The following is a 24,050-nucleotide window of genomic DNA, read 5'->3' as shown; positions in this document are numbered from 1 at the left end:
AGGGCGATTTTGTTGTAACTGTTTATATATATCTTTTAGTATTTTTCTTACCTGCTGTGACGTTTTAAATATACGTTATAGGCTTGGTGCATTTCAGTTTATTTTAAATTATCCGAGCGCAGAGCTCCAACGGAAGAAATTAGAAGTGCTGTGTATAGGCTTGGTGCATTCTCCGCCGGTGCTGCCACCGCCCGGGAATATCGTAAATAACGAACAAATACAAATACACGGGTTTAAATGGCGAGTAAACGAAAATATTAGTATATAAATATTCTAAAAGTGTTAGAAAGTATAATTTGTGGAAATTCTAAACAAAAAAATTCACAGTCCTTTACAAAGATGCAACCGGGGGGGCATTGAAAATGATGAATAAAAACGTAAAAATATGATTAGTGTTAATATGAGTGTATTACATACATATGTTTAAATAACGAACTTAACAAAAAACAACAGATTTAAAGATTCACTGAAAAAGTAGTAATGTTAAAATTAAATAAAACATTATCAATAATAATTATGCGATCGCACCTATCCGTAAAACCAGCAAGCAAAAAAAAGAATCCTTACGGAAAGTTACACTTTACGATATAATTTTTTAACTGTTAAAGGCAAACCCCATTTAAACACAAAACTTTTTTAATACCTACTACTGTATCTAAAAAGACTTTTTTTAAATTACTAAATTCTTAGCCACGCTTCTGTTTTTCTTGGCTGTTGTGCGTCACGTCACAGATTAACAGGCTCACGTTTGCACCACAAGGCGATGCTGCAGACCACTAGGTAGACCGGTCGTAGAAATTTATGTTATACAACTTGTAATCAATCTACACAAATATTATCAAAACCTTTTTTTCTTTTAAAATGTGTTCAGATTTTGTAAAAAGTATAAGTCAAAATCCCAAAATTTAAATTTGATATGAGTTTCTTAGTCTTAGTTTTTAACTAATATAGTGGCGAATTACAAAAATTCCTTTTCAATGAAAATTAATGAGTTAAATAAAATAATTTAATAAATTACTAGCTTTTTCTCGCGACTACGTTCGCGTTACACCTCGAATCGTTCATGCATTGATTTAAATGATTTTTACTTCTTTATAGAGAGCTAGTGAGCATAGATGTTTTTTATTTTTCATCTTTTTTTTATTTATTAAGAGCACTAATACTCTCTTTATAGGTTATTTTTTATTCTTTGAAGGATAATTGAGGAAGATATATTTCGTTATGATGTCACTAAATAAACCCTTGTATAAAATTTTATACTGTCTGGTTTATAATGTTATAATATTGCATTTTCGTACAGCAAACTTTCATTTCCTATTCTACTCCCTAAGGGTATAAATTTCATAAATTCGCTTTACCTTTGTGCCATTTTTTATGTGTATAATCCAGAGGTCACCAAGTTTTATATAAATTTTTACTGACTTTACCCATTTGGTTGATGAATTTCAAAAAATTTCTTCTAATTCTTTTTTTGTAGGATTTCATTCTTCTAGACCAAATAGTAAGGAATTTTCATACAACAAACTGTTCCGAGATAATTTTACTCTCTAAGAGGATGAATTTCCTAAAATCGCTTTGTGTAGCTAATTCACTAATGTCGTTTAAACGAACCTTTGTGCTAATATTTATGTATTTAAAGCTGGCGGCATGAACTCACTCTAAAATATCTAAAAACGTAATATATAATCTAACTGACACACCACTGACAATGACAAATAATTTATTTCTGGAGGTATTGTGTGTAGGTGTTTTTCAGGTATGTTTTAGTATTTAGTCGTTTTACACAAAGAAATAGCCATTAAGCACTATAAAAATACTTCATAATAAATCTACACATATATACCTTTCATTTAAAAAAAAATCATCAAGATTGGTAGAGCGGTTTCGGCGGGATGGACGCAACAAAAAAACCCTTTGAGCTTTTATATATGTATGGATTAATTATTTTTCCAACATATTTTACTTTGCAAATTTTTATAAATATTCAGACTCGCCAATATCGTACTCCACCGTGTCCAACCTGTTTAGCCAAACGTAGGCCGATTCCTCTTCGGCGGCGTCGTGACCCTGGCCGAAGGAAGAGTCTTGAAGACGCTCATCCGCGCATCGGAATAAGTTGACTGCGTAGCGTATTGCGCATTAATCGATTCTGAAACTTTCTATCTCGTGTATAACATGTTACGCAAGTTTATTATTTAATCTCGATTTTAATAGATAAATGTGTGAAATGCCACCTGAATATCTTCCGCCATTATTTTTGTTATGGTAAAGTGATTTGTATAAACTTTATTCAATAACGTATATTTTCCTCCATTTGGTGATTTTTTAATTTTAAGCGAAAATTAAGTATAACATTTTAGGAAAAAGAAACACTGTAATATTTAAAAGAATAAGGAGAAATTAGTCTTATTTTGAAAGGAAAATATAGAAAAAACTCTTTCTATAGAAAAAGTCTTTATACTAACCAGAATCCGGCGACATATACGCGGCCTCACCTGAAACATTACTTATTAACTTCGCATAACTTGAAGAATATCTACTTTTAATAATGAACACTTCAGAAATACACCAGTAAAAACATTTATTATTTGAGATTAAAACTCGAATTAAATTATAAATATTAGTTACCTATGTTGTTATAGCTTTTATATGCCTGTTTAACGACTTAATAAGTTACCTAGCGAAAAAATCTGTGTTAAAGAAATATGTTACACAAGTTAAAAATGCTAAAATTTCAATGGTATTACTTGTGCATTATTGGCCTTATAATGTAATTTGTTGGAATTATATCTTCTTTAAATATAATTAGACTTTTTAACGACTTTTAAGTTACCTAGGAAAAAATCTGTGCACGTACCTACCAGTATTGTTACAGGTTAATGTGTGAAACAAATGTGTTACATATTATTCGTAGTATTAGTGGTATTATATTGGAATCAGCTTGGCATTAGTGGGGCATTATATGAGAAATTTTGGTATTTAATTTGAATTTTTGGCATTAGTATACAGACATTTGTCAGCGGTTTACTCCTTGTAGATAATCAAAAAGTTTTTTATAAAATTTGCTTTTTATGTCAGATCATTTCTATGAAAAATTACATTAGATTTTTATTAAAGACGCTGGGTAATTAAAACATTGACTAATAAAGCTTGTCCACTTTAAATAAGGGTCACGAAATATCCTCCTTGGAGTGTTTGGGTTAAGGGGTGTATAATAAATTAATCGTTGTTTTATAATAAAAAACCATAAAACATTTATTTGTGAGTAAAATAATGCAATGGTTGAATATCTCTCCTTTATAATTAGGTGACTAAAAATACACTAAAATAATTAGAAAAAAAAAATCTTGTACTTATTTAGTAATTACGTCAATATTAATTAATTGACTTTCTAGTCTATTTTATTTTATGTACAAATATATTATTAAATTTTAAGCATTAAGTAATAAAACACTTTGTGGGCCCTCTTATATCGTAAGAGGTTACGAAATATACTCCTGGTTACACCCCATACAGAAAACAGTGTAAGGGGTGTAAATAAATTGTATAATCACTGTTTTTTATAATAAAAACTATAAAACATTTCTTATTTGTGAGATTAAAAAACAAAAACAATGCATTGGTTAAAATAAGTACATTCAGTACATATGTATGTGTTATAACATAATATAGCCATTACTATTATACTATTATTATTAAAATAATATGTGTGTAACATATTTCTTTAACTAATTAACCTGTAACAGACATTTATATGCCCAGTATATTTTTGTTTAACAAACCAATCAGGAAAAATCCAAAACCTACCGTTATAGGAGGTATAAGATGATTAAACTTATATAATGACAACTACTTATCGGATAACAAATTAATTACTACTGACAGCTAGTTCAGCTACTGTCTAGGTAGAATATACCTAGAGTAACCTACACCTACCTATGATGTAGGTAGATTAAAGCTTATTTTGACGTTACCTCTCACTTCGATGTCACAAGCTGAATTTTTCAGGGATGAAAATACAGTACACATATGGGGGACCCTTATTCCGAAAGTAGTACAAAAATTAGACCGGGTAAAGGGGCACTATCATCAAAAATCGATATATTAATACCACCGTATAGAGAAAACAAATACTTATTTTTTGATCCAGTACACAATAAAGTCTTCGTAGGGAGTAATTTTTTATAATTATTTACGAAAAAACATTTCCATTAGCGCTTATGACCAAAAAAACTTTAAACATGAATAATCATTTCAATCATGCGAAAATTTGGTTTAAAAATAGATTTTTTTTAATATAACTTTCATTTAACGAAAAACGAAGGCCTAAATGAAAAAAAAGAAACAATTTAAAAGTTTCGCTTATGTCTTGACAAGGTATCAAAGCAAACCCCATATTTTTTGCTTTTAAACTAATAAAGATATATCAATAAACAATTAGCGATGTAATGGTTTTTGCGCGCGCTGGCCGACTGCCGCCGCTGCGCCGAGATTTCCTATACCCTTGTATATATGACGTCATGGTGTGGCAAATGTAGCATTTTAATTCGATTTGGGCTCCCTTATATAGGATAACAGAAACAATATTTTAATATCTTCAGAAGGTCTAACTTGCATTATAATTTATTATTCCAGTTAAAAAAAAATTAGATGAGATCAACTACGGTAGCGAGCATAGTCATCACCGGTTTTGCTATTGGAGCTATTTCGCCTATAACGAAATTTTTTAAAGGTACATACCTAATTATAATTTTAGAAGATGTTCATAAAACATTTAATCACTAGTTGGTTAAGAAAGTATACCATTAATATTACAAATTATATTTCATCCACTCATAGTATATGTCGTCTATTTAACTTTTTGATTATGCAACGAGCACTTTGTTTACTCACTTGTTTCGTCGAACTGCTTGAATCCATTTTTGCTATTGACCAAATCGGTACCGGTATAAGAAATTATGAAGCTATGAAATGTTGTTTCGGGAGCGTTGAATATCCGGGAAAGTTGAGTTATTGAATGTTATTGCATCTAAAAACGCTCTAATTACGCTCTCCTTCATACGTTTTTTTGGGCAATTTTATTAATATTTGAAATTGTCACAACACAACAAGACGCCTAGTTCGAATTTTTTTTCATTTACTTTTTACTACCCGAAACAGCGTTACATCACACAAACCCTGAGTACGTACCTGAGTGTTTTATAGCCTCAATAACTGCACTAGCAAAAAACTAAAATACTTAAATATTATGACAAAACCCCGATTTCAATATTATTTTAATGCGATTGACATGACGGCGGCGTGAACTGTGTTGATCATTGCTGATTTGTACCGTAGAGTGCGCTGCGGTCGGAATTTGTTGAAATGAGCTGAATCAATCTAACCTAACCTAACCAAGCCTATAAAGTAGGTATTTTACGCAGTTCCGTTACCGTTTATGTCTCCATCGCATTGAAATAATATTAAAATCGTGGCTTTGTCATAATATTTAAATACTAACGTGACTTCGTTCGCGTCGAATTAATCATTTGTAATGGTGATGATAAAGCAAAGCAAGAATTTCCATTAACATATAAACTGGATAAAATTTTCCCACATTTATGTCGGCATGAGAAAAAAATTCACAGTCCTTTACAAAGATGCAACCGGGGGGGCATTGAAAATGATGAATACAAACGTAAAAATATGATTAGTGTTAATATGAGTGTATTACATACATATGTTTAAATAACGAACTTAACAAAAAACAACAGATTTAAAGATTCACTGAAAAAGTAGTAATGTTAAAATTAAATAAAACATTATCAATAATAATTATGCGATCGCACCTATCCAAAACAAGCAAGCAAAAAAAAAGAATTTTTACGGAAAGTTACATTTTACGATATAATTTTTAACTGTTAAAGGCAAACCCCATTTAAACACAAAACTTTTTAATACCTACTACTGTATCTAAAAAGACTTTTTTTTAAATTACTAAATTCTTAGCCACGCTTCTGTTTTTTCTTGGCTGTTGTGCGTCACGTCACAGATTAACAGGCCCACGTTTGCACCACAAGGCGATGCTGCAGACCACTAGGTAGACCGGTCGTAGAAATTTATGTTATACAACTTGTAGTCAATCTACACAAATATTATCAAAAACTTTTTTTCTTTAAAATGTGTTCAGATTTTGTAAAAAGTATAAGTCAAAATCGCAAAACTTAAATTTGATATGAGTTTCTTAGTTTTTAACTAATATAGTGGCGAATTACAAAAATTCCTTTTCAATGAAAATTAATGAGTTAAATAAAATAATTTAATAAATTACTAGCTTTTTCTCGCGACTACGTTCGCGTTACACCTCGAATCGTTCATGCATTGATTTAAATGATTTTTTACTTCTTTATAGAGAGCTAGTGAGCATAGATGTTTTTTATTTTTCATCTTTTTTTTATTTATTAAGAGCACTAATACTCTCTTTATAGGTTATTTTTTATTCTTTGAGGGATAATTGAGAAAGATATATTTCGTTATGATGTCACTAAATAAACCCTTGTATAAAATTTTGTACTGTCTGGTTTATAATATTATAATATTGCATTTTCGTACAGCAAACTTTCATTCCCTATTCTACTCCCTAAGGGTATAAATTTCATAAATTCGCTTTACCTTTGTGCCAATTTTTATGTGTATAATCCAGAGGTCACCAAGTTTTATATAAATTTTTACTAACTTACCCATTTGGTTGATGAATTTCAAAAATTTCTTCTAATTCTTTTTGTAGGATTTCATTCTTCTAGACCAAATAGTAAGGAATTTTCATACAACAAACTGTTCCGAGATAATTTTGCTCTCTAAGAGGATGAATTACCTAAAATCGCTTTGTGTAGCTAATTCACTAATGTCGTTTAAACGAACCTTTGTGCTAATATTTATGTATCTAAAGCTGGCGGCATGAACTCACTCTAAAATATCTAAAAACGTAATATATAATCTAACTGACACACCACTGACAATGACAAATAATTTATTTCTGGAGGTATTGTGTGTAGGTGTTTTTCAGGTATGTTTTAGTATTTAGTCGTTTTACACAAAGAAATAGTCATTAAGCACTATAAAAATACTTCATAACAAATCTACACATATATATCTTTCATTTAAAAAAAGAATCAATATTGATAAAGCGGTTTCGGCGGGATGGATGCAACAAAAAAACCCTTTGAGGTTTTATATATGTATGGATTAATTATTTTTCCAACATATTTTACTTACTTGCAAATTTTTATAAATATTCAGACTCGCTAATATCCCTAATATCGACTACTCCACCTTGTCCAGCCTGTTTAGCCAAACGTAGGCCGAGTCCTCTTCGGCGGCGTCGTGACCCTGGCCGAAGGAAGAGTCTTGAAGACGTTCATCCGCGCATAGGAATAAGTTGACTGCGTAGCGTATTGCGTATTAATCGATTCTGAAACTTTCTATCTCGTGTATAACATGTTACGCAAGTTTATTATTTTAATCTCGATAAATGTAGATGTAGAGAATAGATAAATGTGATAGATAAAAAACCAATCAGGAAAAATCCAAAACCTACCGTTATAGGAGGTATAAGATGATTAAACTTATATAATGACAACTACTTATCGAATATCAAATTAATTACTACTGTCAGAGATAACTTCGAGATGCCCAAGTCAATGTGTATAACTGGTTCTCTAATAGCTATATATAAAAATCCAATGACGGATCCGTTGAATCTGGAGATAGTTGGCGCTGCGATCGGCGCTAAGCGATTCAAAAAGCGCGCCTTTATTTGAATTTAAATATTTTTATATATATATTATAATTACCAAATAAAAGACTAATATAAGAATTAAATTATTTATTAAGAGATAAAAAAATAATATTTTCAAATATGTTACAATAAAATGATAATTTTAAATAAACATAATAATAAATAAATGGTACAAGGAAATAAAACAAACATTTGAGATACAAATGTTGCAGTAAAAAAACAGTAAAAAATGGAATATCCGCCTTTTTTCATATGAAAAAACCATGACATCAGGGAAAAAGCTTTACGTGCCATATGCTTAACGCACGTTAGGGTCCACGTGGAAACACAAACATTCAGCACGGCGAAACAACGTGGCCGCATCCGAAACTCCTTCCAAAGAAAACTTTTCAATACATTGACAAATTTTTATCCTGTGTCCATCCTTGAAAAAAAAAGTATTATTAGATGTGAATGAATTAGGGTTTCCATACATCCGGATTTGGCATGTTTTAGTTTTTATGGTGTCTGGGGTATTATGCGATTAAACTGTTTCACAAAATTATTTAGTTTTTATGATCAGATTTACCGTACTTTCTTTCAATTTCCGATTGGATTACCCTTAAAATCGATCGGACACCTTAAAAATTAAAAAGAACATTCTTTCTAAGGTTTCCATGTTTAGGTTTTTAAGGTGTTTATTAGGTGCATACCTAATTATAGTAAAATAAAATATATTCCTTAAAGTCTTAAAAAAATTGAAAATTAAAAGGGTTACAAAATATGTATTTCTTCTTTATGTATGTATATGCTAGAAGAGCTAGAAGAATGTCAGACTGTACTAATAAAAATTACACATAATTAATTGCAGTATGCCATATATGAATTCTCGTATAAGACCATATGAGGAATACATTTTTTTATTTGAAAGTGGAAGACAAAGACATATTATGAAATAAAATATCTTCTTTAATTAATATTATATTTAATGTTGAAATTTTGTACAAAAAATCAACATTAAATAAAGACAATGAAACTTGAAACTAATAGATGTTTTATTTCAGCATATTAATTTGTTGTTTATTGAAATTACTGGGATATATTACCCCATGTCATTTTCCTTAGGAGTGCATATTCCTTTTCAATACTATCCTACAATTGCTTCTTGGTCATGTTGCTCTAAAAACTGAAGAGTGTATATTTGTTTGATGACATATGTTTATGTTAACCCTGATGGTGCTGCAATTTGTTTTAGAACATAGTTCACCTAGAAAATATAATACTGGTTATGTCATTTTTTTATGTAATTGTGATATGTTTTGATCTGTAATGTGTTCTGTAATGTGAGCTGTTTTCATGACAAATTAAAAATTTATTCCTGTTGGTTTAATATATAAACAAACATAAACATTGAAAATTTGAAATTTTTAGTTTGATAGTTGTTAATGTTGACTAAATATCATATTAAAAGAAAATAACCATCTATTAAGAATACCGATATTTTATATGCTACACCAAGGATATTTTTATACTTAAATACTTCTATTAGTACTTCTTGAAAAAATATTATAATCTACGTCCTACATCCAATCTAAGTCCAATGAAAAATATCGAATTTTGGATTGTAGCATTATTTCAGAGAATCATAGTGCGTTGGAACAGATGGTTGTATGAACATCAGCATTTTCTACAATACTAAATATAATAGATTTATTTGGTATTTTAGTATTTGAGATTAATTCTATAAAATTTATTGTTCGTTCTTATAAATGTTGGTTTAATTAATTCACGGTTATTCAGCTCATTAGACACGGAGTAATGTACTGTAGCCAAACGATTAGATTTTTACAAATTGTAAGTTTTGGATTTGTTGTAGGACTATTTATAATTATTTGCAACAAGTACTACAGTGTCCCAAATAAATAAAAATATCAAACACTAGTTAAGTAGATGTAAAAGAGGACTAATTAATATGATCTCAGTATTCGAACTACATACATTAATTGACTATTTGCGTTGATTAATAATTGCTCCAGTACTAAAAAAAACTGAATTTTGTATGTGTATTAGACAATGTGGTAAAAGTAACACCTAAATTTTATGTCATTTTTTGATAAATGCTTATTTATAATAACAGAGACGTTCATATTCATAACTTTTTAATATATTGATTTCTGATTCAAATCTACATTTATTTATAATAATTTATTAACTAACACAATTAAATGTGATTAATTAATATTTGGGCGGAAATAATGGTGGTATATTTAATTAATGGTACACTCTTTTGCAAAGATTTAAATAGTTATCTCTTTGTAAACAAATGGGCTAGCAATATTATCGTTTTTAGCATCGGTACAGTCTAAAATGTCAATATTATAAGAAAATGCATTTTCTATGAGAATTTGAAGATATAGGTAAAACGTTATATAATACAATTAAATTGTGCATCTGATTCACGTAAAATATACAGGGTGTTCCATTTAAATTAAACAAGTTATTGCCGTTTAAAGCTAGTAATTATTTAAAATAAATTTTAATATAAAATAAAATTTTTAGACACTCTGTATAAGATAGTATTATTTTTATTATTGCAACACAAAATTTAGAAAACAGAAAAACTTCAGTACAATATTTGGTTTTAAAAACTTAAATACCCCTAGAGAAATAAAGCATTAAAATTGTTACTGCATTTTTAGGTGAGATAAACCTTAATCAAAGTTATCTTTATTTTAATTGGAGAAACTAAAAATTTCATAATATAGAGAGTGTTCCATTTAAAAAAATACAACATTGGTATTTTTTATTTATTCGGAACAATCTGTATCTTACAAAAGTACGTTTAAATTGTAGCTCTAATAGTCCTTAAACAAACCCAAATCTTTTATAATTTGGAAAAATTCAAAATCTTTGGCTACAATACTCCGTGTCGAATGAGGTGAATAACCCTGTATAGCAAGATTACACCTTCGATGGTATTAATCTGAAAGCGCTGTTAGTTCCTTACCTAATTTTTGAGTTAATATTATATTATCCTTTAAATTTATCCCACTATCTACTAGCACTTTTATTTTTCTGTTGGGTATAGACTCATAAGGTAAATAAGTATATAGATATTCTTGTGTGAATTTTCACTATCTTGAAATCACTAAAACAAAGGTAAATTAATAAATGAATTTTTTCCAATATGTGAAAACCAATATTGGAAGACAAAAAAAAATAGTTTACCAGATAGTCCGTTCTTTATGTTTTACCCTCTCTGATTGTATATTATCCTCTCTGATAGTCTTATCAGAAGTTGCAGTGAGGCTCCTTTACCCTATATTTCAGATTTTGTGACTGACATTTCCTACAAATATAGGGAATATAGGATGTAAATTATTTTATATTACGCTTTGGGATTACCTATGAATGTCGGCAGTTTTTCTACATGATACACAATGATGGTGCTTCAATTATGAAAGAACATGAAGATGATATACCACTTCTTAACCATAAGAAAAGCATGTTTTCCACAAGACAAGTGACGGATTCATCTGTCATACAGCTCTTCACCTCGTTTCCCTTTAGTAGTTTTGTTCTGTTTCTATAAAAATATCAGTTCATTCCACTTTAACTGTACCTACAAATTTTACATATTGCTTATCACCTCTATCTGCAACACGATCTTTTTATAAATACTTATAACTAAGAGATTATAAATACATGTGTAAAAGTTAATATAAACAATTACCTATTAAATTAAATATAAAATATAAAAAAATATATGTTCGAATATAACAAATTTATTTTCTAACTATTTTAAAATTGATTAGACCCGATTACTTAAAATTATTTACCAAAGTAGTAATAGGAAATATTTTATTTAAACTAGGATGTTATAAATAAAACAAAATAGTTTATATAAAGAAATAATAGAATATAAGCTTCTTTACTTACAACCATTTTTATGTTTTCTTTTTGAAAGTGAATTTTCTACACTGGTTAGTTCTTTTATAACTTGAATCACTTTTATTTTATTTTAACAGTGAATATTATTATTTTCAGGCCTATCTTCTATACACTTTCATGGTCATATATTTCTCTTGTCTAGCGAAACCTGATTATGCTGCAATGTTCAATTTTGTTATTAGTCCCATTAGAAAATAAAATACTGTATTTTTTCTCTACAAAATTACATAACATGATTTATTGTGCTGATGGAGCTGCAAAATATCAATAAATATTTTGAAATTAAAGTACCTTTGTATAAATCAAATGTGAGGACAGTTTTATACATACGTTGAATTAAAAAGAAAATGTGAATTTACAATTTTGTGATTTTTAAATGTATAGAAAAGTTAATCTTTAAAAATGGCCATATTTTAAAAAACATTGGTATTATTTGACATATAAAATATTATTTTAAAATTTAGTGTAATATTCCCTGCATATTTTATAAAAACATGGAAGTGAAACTATATAACACTTGAAAAAGAAGAAGATATGAAGAAAGATATGAAGCTAATTTACAACCCTGTATTTTAAATAACTTGAAAAAATATATACTAGAGCCTAGGGCTTAACTGCTCACCTGAATTAGTTAAATCCTGGGTAACGTTATCACAGAGTCATTCATAGAGCAGGAATAGTTATGTTTCAGTTTTATATCAACCAAATTTTACTATCATCACAAAACAACATAATTACAAAAGGCATTGTGTTATATTTTCAAAGATTCTTGTCATATTTTTGGTCTACAAATACAAAACATTATTAATTTTCTTACTCCTCAATTATTAAAATATAGCTGATCCTCAAAGAAAGTTAATATCTGACTCGAAAGTTTATAAACAGCAAATGTCCATCTACAAATAAAATTCACAAATGTGTTTTTAATATAGCATTTTTAAACAAGCTAAGCTGGCTAGCCTCAGGCAAAGAATATTGTATTTTCGTAGTAGAATTATCTTTGACTTTTTTGTCATGGCTTCTCCCATCACCGGGAGAAGAAAATTTTATCAGTTTTATTGCAATACTAAACATATGTTTATATGTACTTACTTTTCAGTATTTTTGGAAAATTATGCATTTTGGCTAAATTCTGGACTCATCTTTGTTATTTCCTCCATAGATCTATCAATACAACATTTTTCTTGAGCGAAATATAGGCCTTGTTCCCATGTTGGTCTTCAAATAAAAATTAACTAATTGCGTTGAAATTCACTAATTATTGTGGTTAATAGATACCTCTGGGTAATTCGCGCAATATATAGGATATTAGTGATCACTTAAACACACATAATATTGCTAATACAACTCAAATAATTTGGAAATTCGCAAGCGAAAAATCAAATCGACAATCGATATTTGATATGAGAATATGAGCAATGGCTGCCGCGGCGTCGCGTAGAGCGGGACTAGCGGGAGGCGGGGACTAAAACGGATGCGGAAATAAAAGCAGTAAAATATGTACCGCGTCATTTAAATTTGCGAAACAGCGCCCTCTCACTACAGATGCTAATTTTCCAAAGAAGTTTGATCTGGCCAGAGATCCGGCAGGCCTAATTCCCATATGCGCTTGATCGTCTCGTAGTTGTCTCTGCTACTGTCAGCTAATTCAGCTACTGTCTAGGTAGAATATACCTAGAGTACCTACACCTACCTATGATGTAGGTAGATTAAAGCTTATTTTGACGTTACCTCTCACTTCGGTGTCACAAGCTGAATTTTTCAGGGATGGAAGTACAGTACATGATATGGGGACCCTTATTCCGAAAGTAGTACAAAATTAGACCGGGTAAAAGGGCACTATCATCAAAAATCGATATATTAATACCACCGTATAGACAAAACAAATACTTATTTTTTGATCCAGTACACAATAAAGTCTTCGTAGGGAGTAATTCTTTATAATTACTTACGAAAAAACATTTCCATTAGCGCTTATGACCAAAAAAAACTTTAAACATGAATAATCATTTCAATCATGCGAAAATTTGGTTTAAAAATAGATTTTTTTAACATAACTTTCATTTAACGAAAAACGAAGGCCTAAATGAAAAAAAGAAACAATTTAAAAGTTTCGCTTATGTCTTGACAAGGTATCAAAGCAAACCCCATATTTTTTTTGCTTTTAAACTAATAAAGATATATCAATAAACAATTAGCGATGTAATGGTTTTTGCGCGCGCTGGCCGACTGCCGCCGCTGCGCCGAGATTTCCTATACCCTTGTATATATGACGTCATGGTGTGGCAAATGTAGCATTTTAATTCGATTTGGGCTCCCTTATATAGGATAACAGAAACATTTTCAATGTTAAAACAATATGGCGATATTATTATATAACTTGGTAATATTTGAGGGGTAATTTCATCTCGTTGGAATTTGACCTTCGAAAAATCCATTTGCCAAAATTAAGCTTTTTACGTCAACTAAGCAGTTTAAGCAGAATCGTGGTTAAGAAATTGCCCAATATAGTTGATATAGTTATTGCCCGTATAGATTTGATTTTGTACTAGTGCAGTTATTGAAACTATAAAACACTCAGGTACGGGGTTAGTGTTATGTAACGCTGTTTTGGATAGTAAAAAATAAGTGAAAAATAACCCGAACTAGGCGTCGCGTCGTGTTGTGTTGAGGCAATTATTGCAAATGTGATAGATTTGCGTCCTATGTTAAGTATGGAATGGCGTTCTCATGTTTAGGACCAGGAAATAAACAACCTTTTATTTAAAAAATTGCCGATGTTTCGTCTTTATCAAGATTATTTTCAGCTAAAAAGTTCTTTTGTCAGTAATTAGGATTAGTGATGGGATAACTTGAGCGAAAATTCGCTCGAGTACTCGATTATTTAAATAACCGACATTGCTCGATTATGAACGAGCGATTCAAGGGACGAGTTACGAGCGACGAACGCAAGCGATCCTAAAATGAAATAAATTGAAAGCCGATTTTAATGTGACATACTCGATAAAAAGCCGAGCGAATTTTCTATACATACATTGCAGATAGCAAATTTATACGACGTTATCCGTTGCGTATTCGAGTGACAACATTTTACGACTTACATTGACAATGGATTGAATTAAAGTAAATCAAGCGAATTATTCGTCGCTCGTTGCTTGCTACTTGCCATTCATCACCGAAAAAATATTTGTGCTCTGCGCACGCAACTTACTGCTTGGCTTTACGAGTACAACAAGCGACGCGATGGGCGAAAAACCGTATTTTTAAATACGAACGATATTTCGCTCGAGCAATTGCTCGATTATTGAAGTCGCTTGAAACTTGAGTACTCGATTATTGAAATTAATCGGGTTTTCCCATCACTAATTAGGATAAGCTACTTAATTACTGACAAAAGAACCTTGCTAAAAATAGCCTTGATAAAGACGAGAATACACGTACAAACGTCGGCAATTTTTTAAATAAAAGGTTGTTTATTTCCTGATCCTAAACCTGCGAACGCCATTTCATACAATTGCAAATGTTAATAAAATTGGCGAAAAAATGTAATCGCGTAGAGCAGGGCGTAATTAGGGCGTTTTTTGGTGCAATATCATTGAATGACTCAACTTTCCCGGATATTCAATTCTTCCGAAACAATATTTGATAGCTTCACAATTTCTCACACTGATCTGATCAAAAGCAAAAATGGATTCAAGCAGTTGGACGAAACATGTGAGTAAATAAAGTGCTCATTACATAACCAAAAAAATAAATAGGCTTATACTATGAGAAAATATAATTCGAAATATTAATGGTATAGTTTTTTTAATCAACTATAAACTAAATGTTTAATGAACATTTTCCAAAATTATAATTATGTACCTAAAAATTTCTTTATAACTGAAATAGCCCCAATTATGACCCCACTAGCAAAATCGATACGTAAAACTGTGCTCGCTACCGTAGTTGAACTCATTTAAAAACTTTAGGAATAGTAAACAATAGTCTAATAATAAATTATAATACAAGTTAGATCTTCTGAAGATATCAAAATATTTAATTTTTTATTTTTGTAATTTTCACAAATTATACTTCCTACAACCAACACTTTTAGAATAATATATAACAAATTTTTCCTATACTGGCTATTTAAACCCATGTATTGTATATACTAGTTGATATTTACGATATTCTCCGATGGTGGCAGCACCGGCGGAGAATGCACCAACCCTATATTATTTTTCAATTTCCAACATAAAATATATGAGTATCTACAAATGTTTTCTACCTTATCCAACTCTGGTCTGGTTCTGTAGTTTCCTTGGGTTAGGTTGCTGGAATTTGGGATCCTGTTTGATCCCTCACTCGGAGGCCTTGGGCCCATTGCATTACCTCTGTTTTATGTACCTTCTTCTAATTCTTTCCTTGTCTTAAAGAACTTCCAGCTCTTTGCAAAGTTCCCAATGTCGCTGATGTTGGCTTTTGCTGCTTACTCTAGTCCCTCCAAAAAACCTTGCACTAAAGTTTTAAAGCGTCGGTATTCCATTGCCGGACAGTGGCACAGCAGATGCTCTATGGTTTCTTCTTCCTCCCCGAATTCTCTGCAGGTGTCAGCTTTGGAAATCTTCCATCTCACGAGGTTTACCCTCGTGAGGCAGTTTCCAGTGATGACACCTATAATTATGCGTACTAGGTTCTTTTTGTGCTCTAGTAGTAGTTTCGTCTTTTTGCTATCTACCAGTGTTGCCACGTCTCTTGCTGCTTGGCCTTGATGGCAGTTCGAAAAAAAGTTTCAAAAAAAGTTTTGAAAAAAAATTCTTAAAAAGAAGAACTACAGCAATTAAAATAATATTTTACTTAATATAAAAATAAAGTGCAACCCTCGGTGCAACCTTATTAAGGCCAACTGGAAGCAAGCGCCATTAGAAAATAACGGAGAACAATGGCCAAGCAAATGATGTTTAGTGCTTGACCTCGCCAAAATAGTCATCAGTTGTCGTTCCCAGCCGTCTTTGATGTTGCTTTTTTTCGATCGTATGGTATAAACACCATGTCAAAAGTTTGTCACACTTATATGCTATGTTTTATTTTTTTTATGGAATATGAAGTAATTCTCATGTTTATAAATATTTAAACATCGCCGAACTCCTTTCCCGTATTCCACTTAGATCCGCAGCTGATTTGCAACTCGTCCAGATGAACCCGAGACTTCAGCCAGATAAATATCTTACCTGCTTTGCAATTCAATTCCAGAGCCGTTTAACTGGAAGCCTCATTTTTTTATGATGCGATAAGGAATCGACTTGTTGGCCAGAAAAAGCGAATTTGGAAAAAAAGAAATTGGCTTCAAGAGCGGGAATATCATAAATCCTAATTGGTCTTATTTCGATTTGTTTGGTTCGATAGCCCTTTAGTCAACAAGCTATTCTTTTTTTAATAAGGTAGAAGAGAAAGTCAATTTGTTGTTGCGTTTATACAGTGTGCTTTTTAAATAAGTGAAAATACACTACTCAAAACAATTATCGCATATTTGAATAAAAGTAATTATTACATATTTCTAAATGAAGCATGCATTTTTCTGCTTCTTTCTCTTGTAGGTACTGACATGTAATTTTTACTCGGCCGATTATGTAGTTGCAAAAGTGAAAACAATACATTTTTATGGAGCCGATCGGCCCAATTTTTGATTGCATTAGGCTATACGCTGACAGGCGATTTTTAATCGGCCGACTATTTAGTTTCATAATTGTAACCAATATATTCCTATTGAGCCGCGTTCACATGCAATCAAATAGTCGGCCGATCGGCTCCATAAGTATGTATTTTTTTCACTTTTGCAATTAAATAGTTGGCCGACTAAAAATTACAACGCGTAGACTTATTGTTTCGAATTAGCCTTCACAGTATCCAAACTATTTAAAATTGTAAGTCAGGGAATTCAAAGTGTCTTGTTTTTCAAATTAATATTTTTTTAGAAAATAGATAATTGTTTTGAGTAGTTTATTTCAACTGGTAGAAGAGTTCAAACCCAAAATCGCGTCTTCGTTTTTCCACTCCATTGTATCGACCACAAAAGCGTCACCGTACGCTTCTTCACTTTAAACACGTCTAAATCTGAATGCGCACGCAGGCAAACGCCTTTGATGTACCGACTCGAAACGGATGGTCGAGCGAGCGAATGAACGAACGGCCGCATGCGTTCGGTCCCCGTCTAAATATACCGCACTTTCATTCGTTCGTTCGTTCGTGCGGATAATGAATACGCACCTTAAGTTCGTTCGTTCGTTCGTGCGGATAATGAATTGCCTTAAGGTGCGTATTCATTATCCGCACGAACGAACGAACGAATGTTCGCTAGTGGTATGGACGGGGACCGTACGATAGAACCGCACGAGAAGACCGGAGGCATTTGTTGGCGAACGCCTTTGATGTATCGACTCGAAACGGATGGTCGAGCGAACGAACGAACGAACGACCGCATGCGTTCGGTCCCTGTCTAAATATACCGCACTTTCATTCCTTCGTTCGTTCGTTCGTTCGGATAATGAATACGCACCTTTAAGCATCTGCGTCCGTGCGTCGTTCATTGCTCCGTCACTCCAATAATATTGAAATACGATCTGTCATTTTTTAAATAAACCAATAAAACTGGTTAAAACACCGAGAAATGACACCATGACGGATTTAGATATAAACGCATCCATAGTTAACTTAAAAAATATTAGAAACTTTTTTTAGTTGAATAAATTGATTCGTATGGACGTCATCTGCTTTTTATCAGTCATCGTTTGTCGAAATCTTACCTGAGAAACAAAAAAAACAGAGTATATATTGGGACATTGCTTTATGCATTGTAATCTAGAGTACAATGGCTATATTAAAAACACTAATTTTTAATGAAGGAGTTTTACAAAAATATATTTGATAGTCTAATATTTTTCGTGTTTTTTTCTCCTGACCGGTTAAAAGTGGCCCAAATCGAATTTTTAATCATATCTCAATTTTTTTCAAATGGAACAAGGGTGGCTCGTTAGCATATTTGAAAAAGCATTTTTTTACAAATAATTTGGTACCACACACTTGGTATTTCGAGTCAAATTTATTTTTTCCTGTCATACACTGCCCGTCAATTTATGCAACCGATTATTTTAGATATTGGCGTATCATAGTTAGTACGGTTGTGGTCTCGTTTGATACCGATAACGGCAAATCAACATTAGCGGTTCGATTGTATGCGTGGACCCTTTGTTGGCTGCAAATAATTATCTCTCGATCAGTGTTTTCGTCAGTTATGCTGATAGTGTGTTAGGCCTACGGCAAAACTCGGAATAGATCGTGGGAGTTCAGGAAACAAGTGCATTGTGCTAGTAAAAAGGGATATACAGGGTGGCCCGTTAGTGCGAGGAAATTCAATATCGTCGTTGTTGTCGAAGATACCAAAAAAATTTTTATACAGATGTTACAGGGTTTATAATGGTGTATATCCTAAAAATACTAGCTTTTTCCCGCAACTTCGTTCGCGTACACTTGTTTTTTTTCATGTACCTACATATTTTAAATAGTTTACCCTCTTAAGGATACAGCTAGTGAGCTTAATAATTGCACTATTTAAATTATGTTTCGAAAATTAGTAGTTTTATAGCTATATCAGATGAAAGTTTTCAATTGTCAATTTTCTGGATATTGTATAATCCGAGGGATGTCTCACTATTGGAATTACATGTACATTTTATTGGCAGTCGTTGGCAGCTATTGGCAGTCTTATGGCAATTGCCTATAATTACATGGCAGTCATAGGCAGTCTTTTTCACAGTCATTGGCAGTCGCTTTACAGTAAAATTATATTTAGTACATGTACATTTTTGCCCAAGTGAGACATCCCTTGGTATAACCTTTAAAAAATTGTTTTATTTTTAAATTTTTTACACATTTTTATCTTAAAATGTATAAAAATCGTTAATATAACAATTTCTATAAAATCTTTCAAACCAAACATAACAATTTCTAATTCTTCCAAACCAAACATATTTAAGATGAAAGTTCTCAATTGTCAATTTTCTTGATATACCCCTTTAAAAATGTATTTTTGTTTTAATTTTTCATCTGAAATGCAATAAAAGACGTCAATATAAGAATTATAAGAATATTAATACTCTCTTTATAGGTTATTTTTTATCCCTAGAGAGATGATTTGAATACGAAATATTTCGTGTATATTATTGATGACACTAAATAAACCCTGGTATAAGTTTTATACTTCGAGATGGTTATAGTAAAAATTTTTCGTACAGCAAACTTTCATATCCCATTCTACTCCCTAACGCTATGGATTTCCTAAATTTGTGTTGTCTAACAAATTAACTCATGGCTTTTAAAATAATCAAATAATTTTAATAATTTTTTAATAATTAAAATAATTTTAAACTTTCAAGTTTTATTTTAAATTGCACCCTCCATTTTTCTGTAGATAATTAGATTCGGCATAAAATTATTCATATAGTACACTATTTGTATTTGAAGCACTGTGCGGCGTTGCCAATATATTTCATATTTACTAACACTTGGGTTAAAAACACTATGTCCGAAAAATGGTTAAAAACTGGAGTAAATTTAACGTTATTAATAATTTCCTATATTTTCATAAACACCTAGAATACAGGGTATTTTTTATAGCGTCACCAAAATCGGAATATTTAAAATGCTATATCTTTATTTTCTTAAATGCAAGACCCTGTATATTATTTCTCTTTTAGATGCAGACTTAAGTATTAAACCGTTTTTTTGTATTTAAAGTGTGCTATATTAGATGGATAAAAATTTAATATAATAAAAAAATGAGATATAGCATTTTAAATATTGTGTTGTTGGCGATACCATAAAATTTACCCTGTATAAGATAATGTAAAGTACCTTCCTGGGTTTATTCTGTTATCCTTGGGTATTTAGGAAAATATGGCTATAAGTATAAATAAAGTTAAATTCGCTCCACTTTTTAACCACTTTTTCGGATATCTATAGTGTTTTTAACCAAAGTTTTAGTAATTAAGAAATAGAATGGCAACACTGCATAGTGCGTCAAATAAAAATAGTGTACTACTATACAGAATTTTATCCTGAATCCAATTATGTACCGAAAAATTAAGGGTGCAATTTAAAAAAACTTAAAACTTAAAAAATGGCAGTTTTTGCTAACTGTCTTCTGGGTCTAATATCCAGTTTATATCTGTCTTTGCCGTTTATGTATGACTCGAGATAAACAAACTCATGAACTACTTCGATATTATGAAGCTAAAAAATCTTTGTGGTGTTTTTCCTGTGTCGGCGAACATTAATTTTATTTTTTGACCGATGATTGTTAGACATCGCAGCAATCTCATATTGTACTCTCAACAGTAAACTAGTAATTTCTTATTCACTGATCGCAAATAATGTTGTAAAACGTCTGTAAATTGCAAGTTGTTGATTTTAGCTACTCTTTAACTGATGCCTTCCATTCTGTAGGCTTCACTTCACACAAGAGCACGGCTGTAAATTTTTCTGATTTACTGAAATTGTAAAAATAGGTTCATATATTAGTTCTCAAATTTATTTACATTTATTTTTACATTACTTTGTATATAGATACCTTTTTTGAAATTTTATTATTTATGTTCGGACTAATTTCCGTACAAATCTTTACATGTCAACACCATGCTGCAAACCAGACCCTCGATTGTTTAATTACAACTGCACCCGAATGGTTTTTTCAGGGCAATATTTGAAAATTGGCGAGGGTAAATAGATTTAGCGTTGCTGTGGGTGATTTGGCATCGGCCCTCTCGATAACTGCAGCACTTGTATGCATTATCCCGAAATTGTTTTTACTGCATGCTTCAAACGGGTTGCTTTGTAATCCGCAATGTATTACTACTCAATGTACAATAGGATATTTTCTTATAGTTTTTTAAAATATTTTATATTTAAATCTGTCTAATTTGGTCTAATATATAAAATTCTCGTGTCACAGTTTTAGTTAGGTTAGGTTCAAATTTTATATGTATATTCAGTAGGCCTGAGAATAGGTTATGCTCTATTTTTTATAGCTCTAGTCCAGCCCAATTTTTTTATATTTTTTGGACAAAATTTTTTATTTTTATTGTTTTTATTATGAACTGAAAAAAATAATTTGGGAATTTAATAACAATATTGATGGCTATTTCTTGCCACAGATTATTGTAGTAAATTTACCATCCGTTTCTTTAGTTTTACAACTCGTTTGTAAAATCGCTGTATGGCTAATTCGTGGCATGCATGTAAATATGTTATAATATATCTTTATATTCACCAATATTCTTTGTGAATTTATATAAAAAATGTGTATCTCATAGTAAATTTACTTATTCATTGTAAATTTATCTTTTAAAATCGCTATCTTCTTTTACTGTTACTACAGAGTAACAATAAATTAAAAACTTTATTACACTGAATTTACAATAATTACTTTTGTAAATTTACGAAGTGTTAGTAAATATTAATAAATTTAATAAAACACGTGTTTATAATTATAATATTTATTATAAAGATTAATAAAAAGTCGCAAAATAGAACTTATGTATGTAAGATACCCATTGCCATCTCTTCTTGTCTAGAAGAACCTTATTGGAGTTCTGAGCCTAACCAAAATAGGAACAAAATTGCAATTATATACAAAATAAAAAACATACAAGAAAAAAGTATCTAATCATAACAGTTAACTTAGCAACTAAAAAAGACTATGGATGTTATATAGTCCTCTACTCTGGTCCTCCTAAATTTGTCCTCTGAAACACAAAGTCTGAAAGAATAAATAATACTTGAGATATGTTGATATATATAAACCATGGAACAATTATGTTTACATAAAAAAATCGCTAAAAATAAAATGCAAATAATTATAATAAATGGAGATTGTGTTTTCTAAGAGGGCTGGCTTTATATTTACAGAAACTACATAGAAACATAATTAATATAATATACTTACTCTTAAATTATAAAACACTAATAACCCACGCTCTGAGACTTTCTCCTGAAATATCCTTTTTCTTTCTTCCTAACTACGTTTTCAACCGATTATTTAATGCGCATGAGCTTTACAAGAAATCACTTGATGTGGCGTTATTTTTTACTAAAAAAGTAAATTTACACAAGTTTTGTGAATATGTCTTGACACATGCAATTTTACTACAAGATTGTATTTCTGACTTAATTTTTTTTGTTAACTCACAATATCGTTTTGTTATTCTTCTTCTCTTCTTAGGCCGCCGTCTCCCTTCGGAGTTTGGCGATTCAACTGGCTATGATGGTGCGTGAAACAGCACCTCTGAAAATTTCGATCGATGTTCTTCCGAACCAACGACAACGCAGATCCTTAAGCCAGGAGTTTTGCCTTCTTCCCACTGATCTCCTGCCATCAATTTTGACTTCGATGACCAGTCTGAGCACCTTGTATCGATCACCCCTCATGATGTGACCGACGTACTGTAACTTCCTTTCCTTCACTGTTGATAGGAGCTCTTTATTTTTGCCCATCCGCCTGAGTACCTCCTCATTTGTCACTCTATCTATTCAGGATATACGCAGCATACGACGATACAAGTACATCTCAAAAGCGTTAATGCGGTTTTCCAATGCCTGATTGAGTGTCCAACTCTCAGAGCCGTAGGGAAATACTGGAAAGATATATTGTAGCAACGCAGCATACGTATGCGCTGTTCGAGGCTTAGATCTCGGCTGGAGAAGAGGGTTTTCATGGAAGCAAAAGTACTGTTTGACCAGCGGATCTGAAGCTACGGAAGAAATGCGAGAAAAAAAATCGATATTGCCACGTTTATCTATAAAATTGCAAAATTGCCAGGCATGAACTATAAATTTCATATATTTTTATTATATATAATGTGTTTAGCATATATCCTGACGTATATTACTAAGGAATTTGAACGTAGTTCATATTGTTCGATATGTTTTATTTATTAACTTTTTTCTTTCATTCTGTATAATCTGCTTATTATGGAAGGTGAAAATTTTTCAACGATATCATTAGCAAACCGGCATCGCCGCGCATGGCCGCCTATTTATCGAACATGATTGGCGAGAGTACGTCACAGGATTTGTTACCACGCGGTTGCCATGGCTTTTACGCCTTTCCTATTCGCTATCTTTATCCCCAACTTCACGGTCTCTTCTGAAAAGAGTAGAAATATTGAATACTATTGAAATATCCAGTGGCGGTGTCATTCTTTTGATCATTATTACTTTCTTTCATTATTTTATACCGGTTATCCTAAATTTTATTCCTATATTTTTCGTACATTTAATAGTTAAGTTGTGTTTTATTGTTTTGTTA

The 24,050-nt window shown here is 31.2% G+C and overlaps 1 long non-coding RNA gene across 3 annotated transcripts; it reads right to left on the bottom strand.

Moving 5' to 3' along the window:
* Positions 1-7,849: 7,849 nt before the first annotated feature.
* Positions 7,850-13,220, bottom strand: LOC115876142. 3 transcript variants are annotated; one of them, XR_004049106.1, is made up of 9 exons: positions 12,986-13,220; positions 12,800-12,925; positions 12,330-12,492; positions 11,696-11,961; positions 11,162-11,378; positions 10,985-11,105; positions 10,764-10,904; positions 8,863-9,023; positions 7,850-8,201 (listed from the first exon to the last, which is right to left on the bottom strand). It is a non-coding gene; the product is annotated as an uncharacterized LOC115876142 (long non-coding RNA). The 3 variants fall into 3 exon arrangements; XR_004049107.1 differs by having other exon boundaries at positions 11,696-11,922; positions 12,986-13,219; XR_004049105.1 differs by having other exon boundaries at positions 11,696-11,864; positions 12,986-13,213.
* Positions 13,221-24,050: the final 10,830 nt, after the last annotated feature.

The sequence above is a fragment of the Sitophilus oryzae genome, unplaced genomic scaffold (assembly GCF_002938485.1).
Source record: "Sitophilus oryzae breed Bouriz unplaced genomic scaffold, Soryzae_2.0 scaffold_1409_pilon_pilon, whole genome shotgun sequence".
Classification (NCBI taxonomy): domain Eukaryota; kingdom Metazoa; phylum Arthropoda; class Insecta; order Coleoptera; family Curculionidae; genus Sitophilus; species Sitophilus oryzae.
This window is presented reverse-complemented; position numbering and strand designations above follow the sequence as displayed.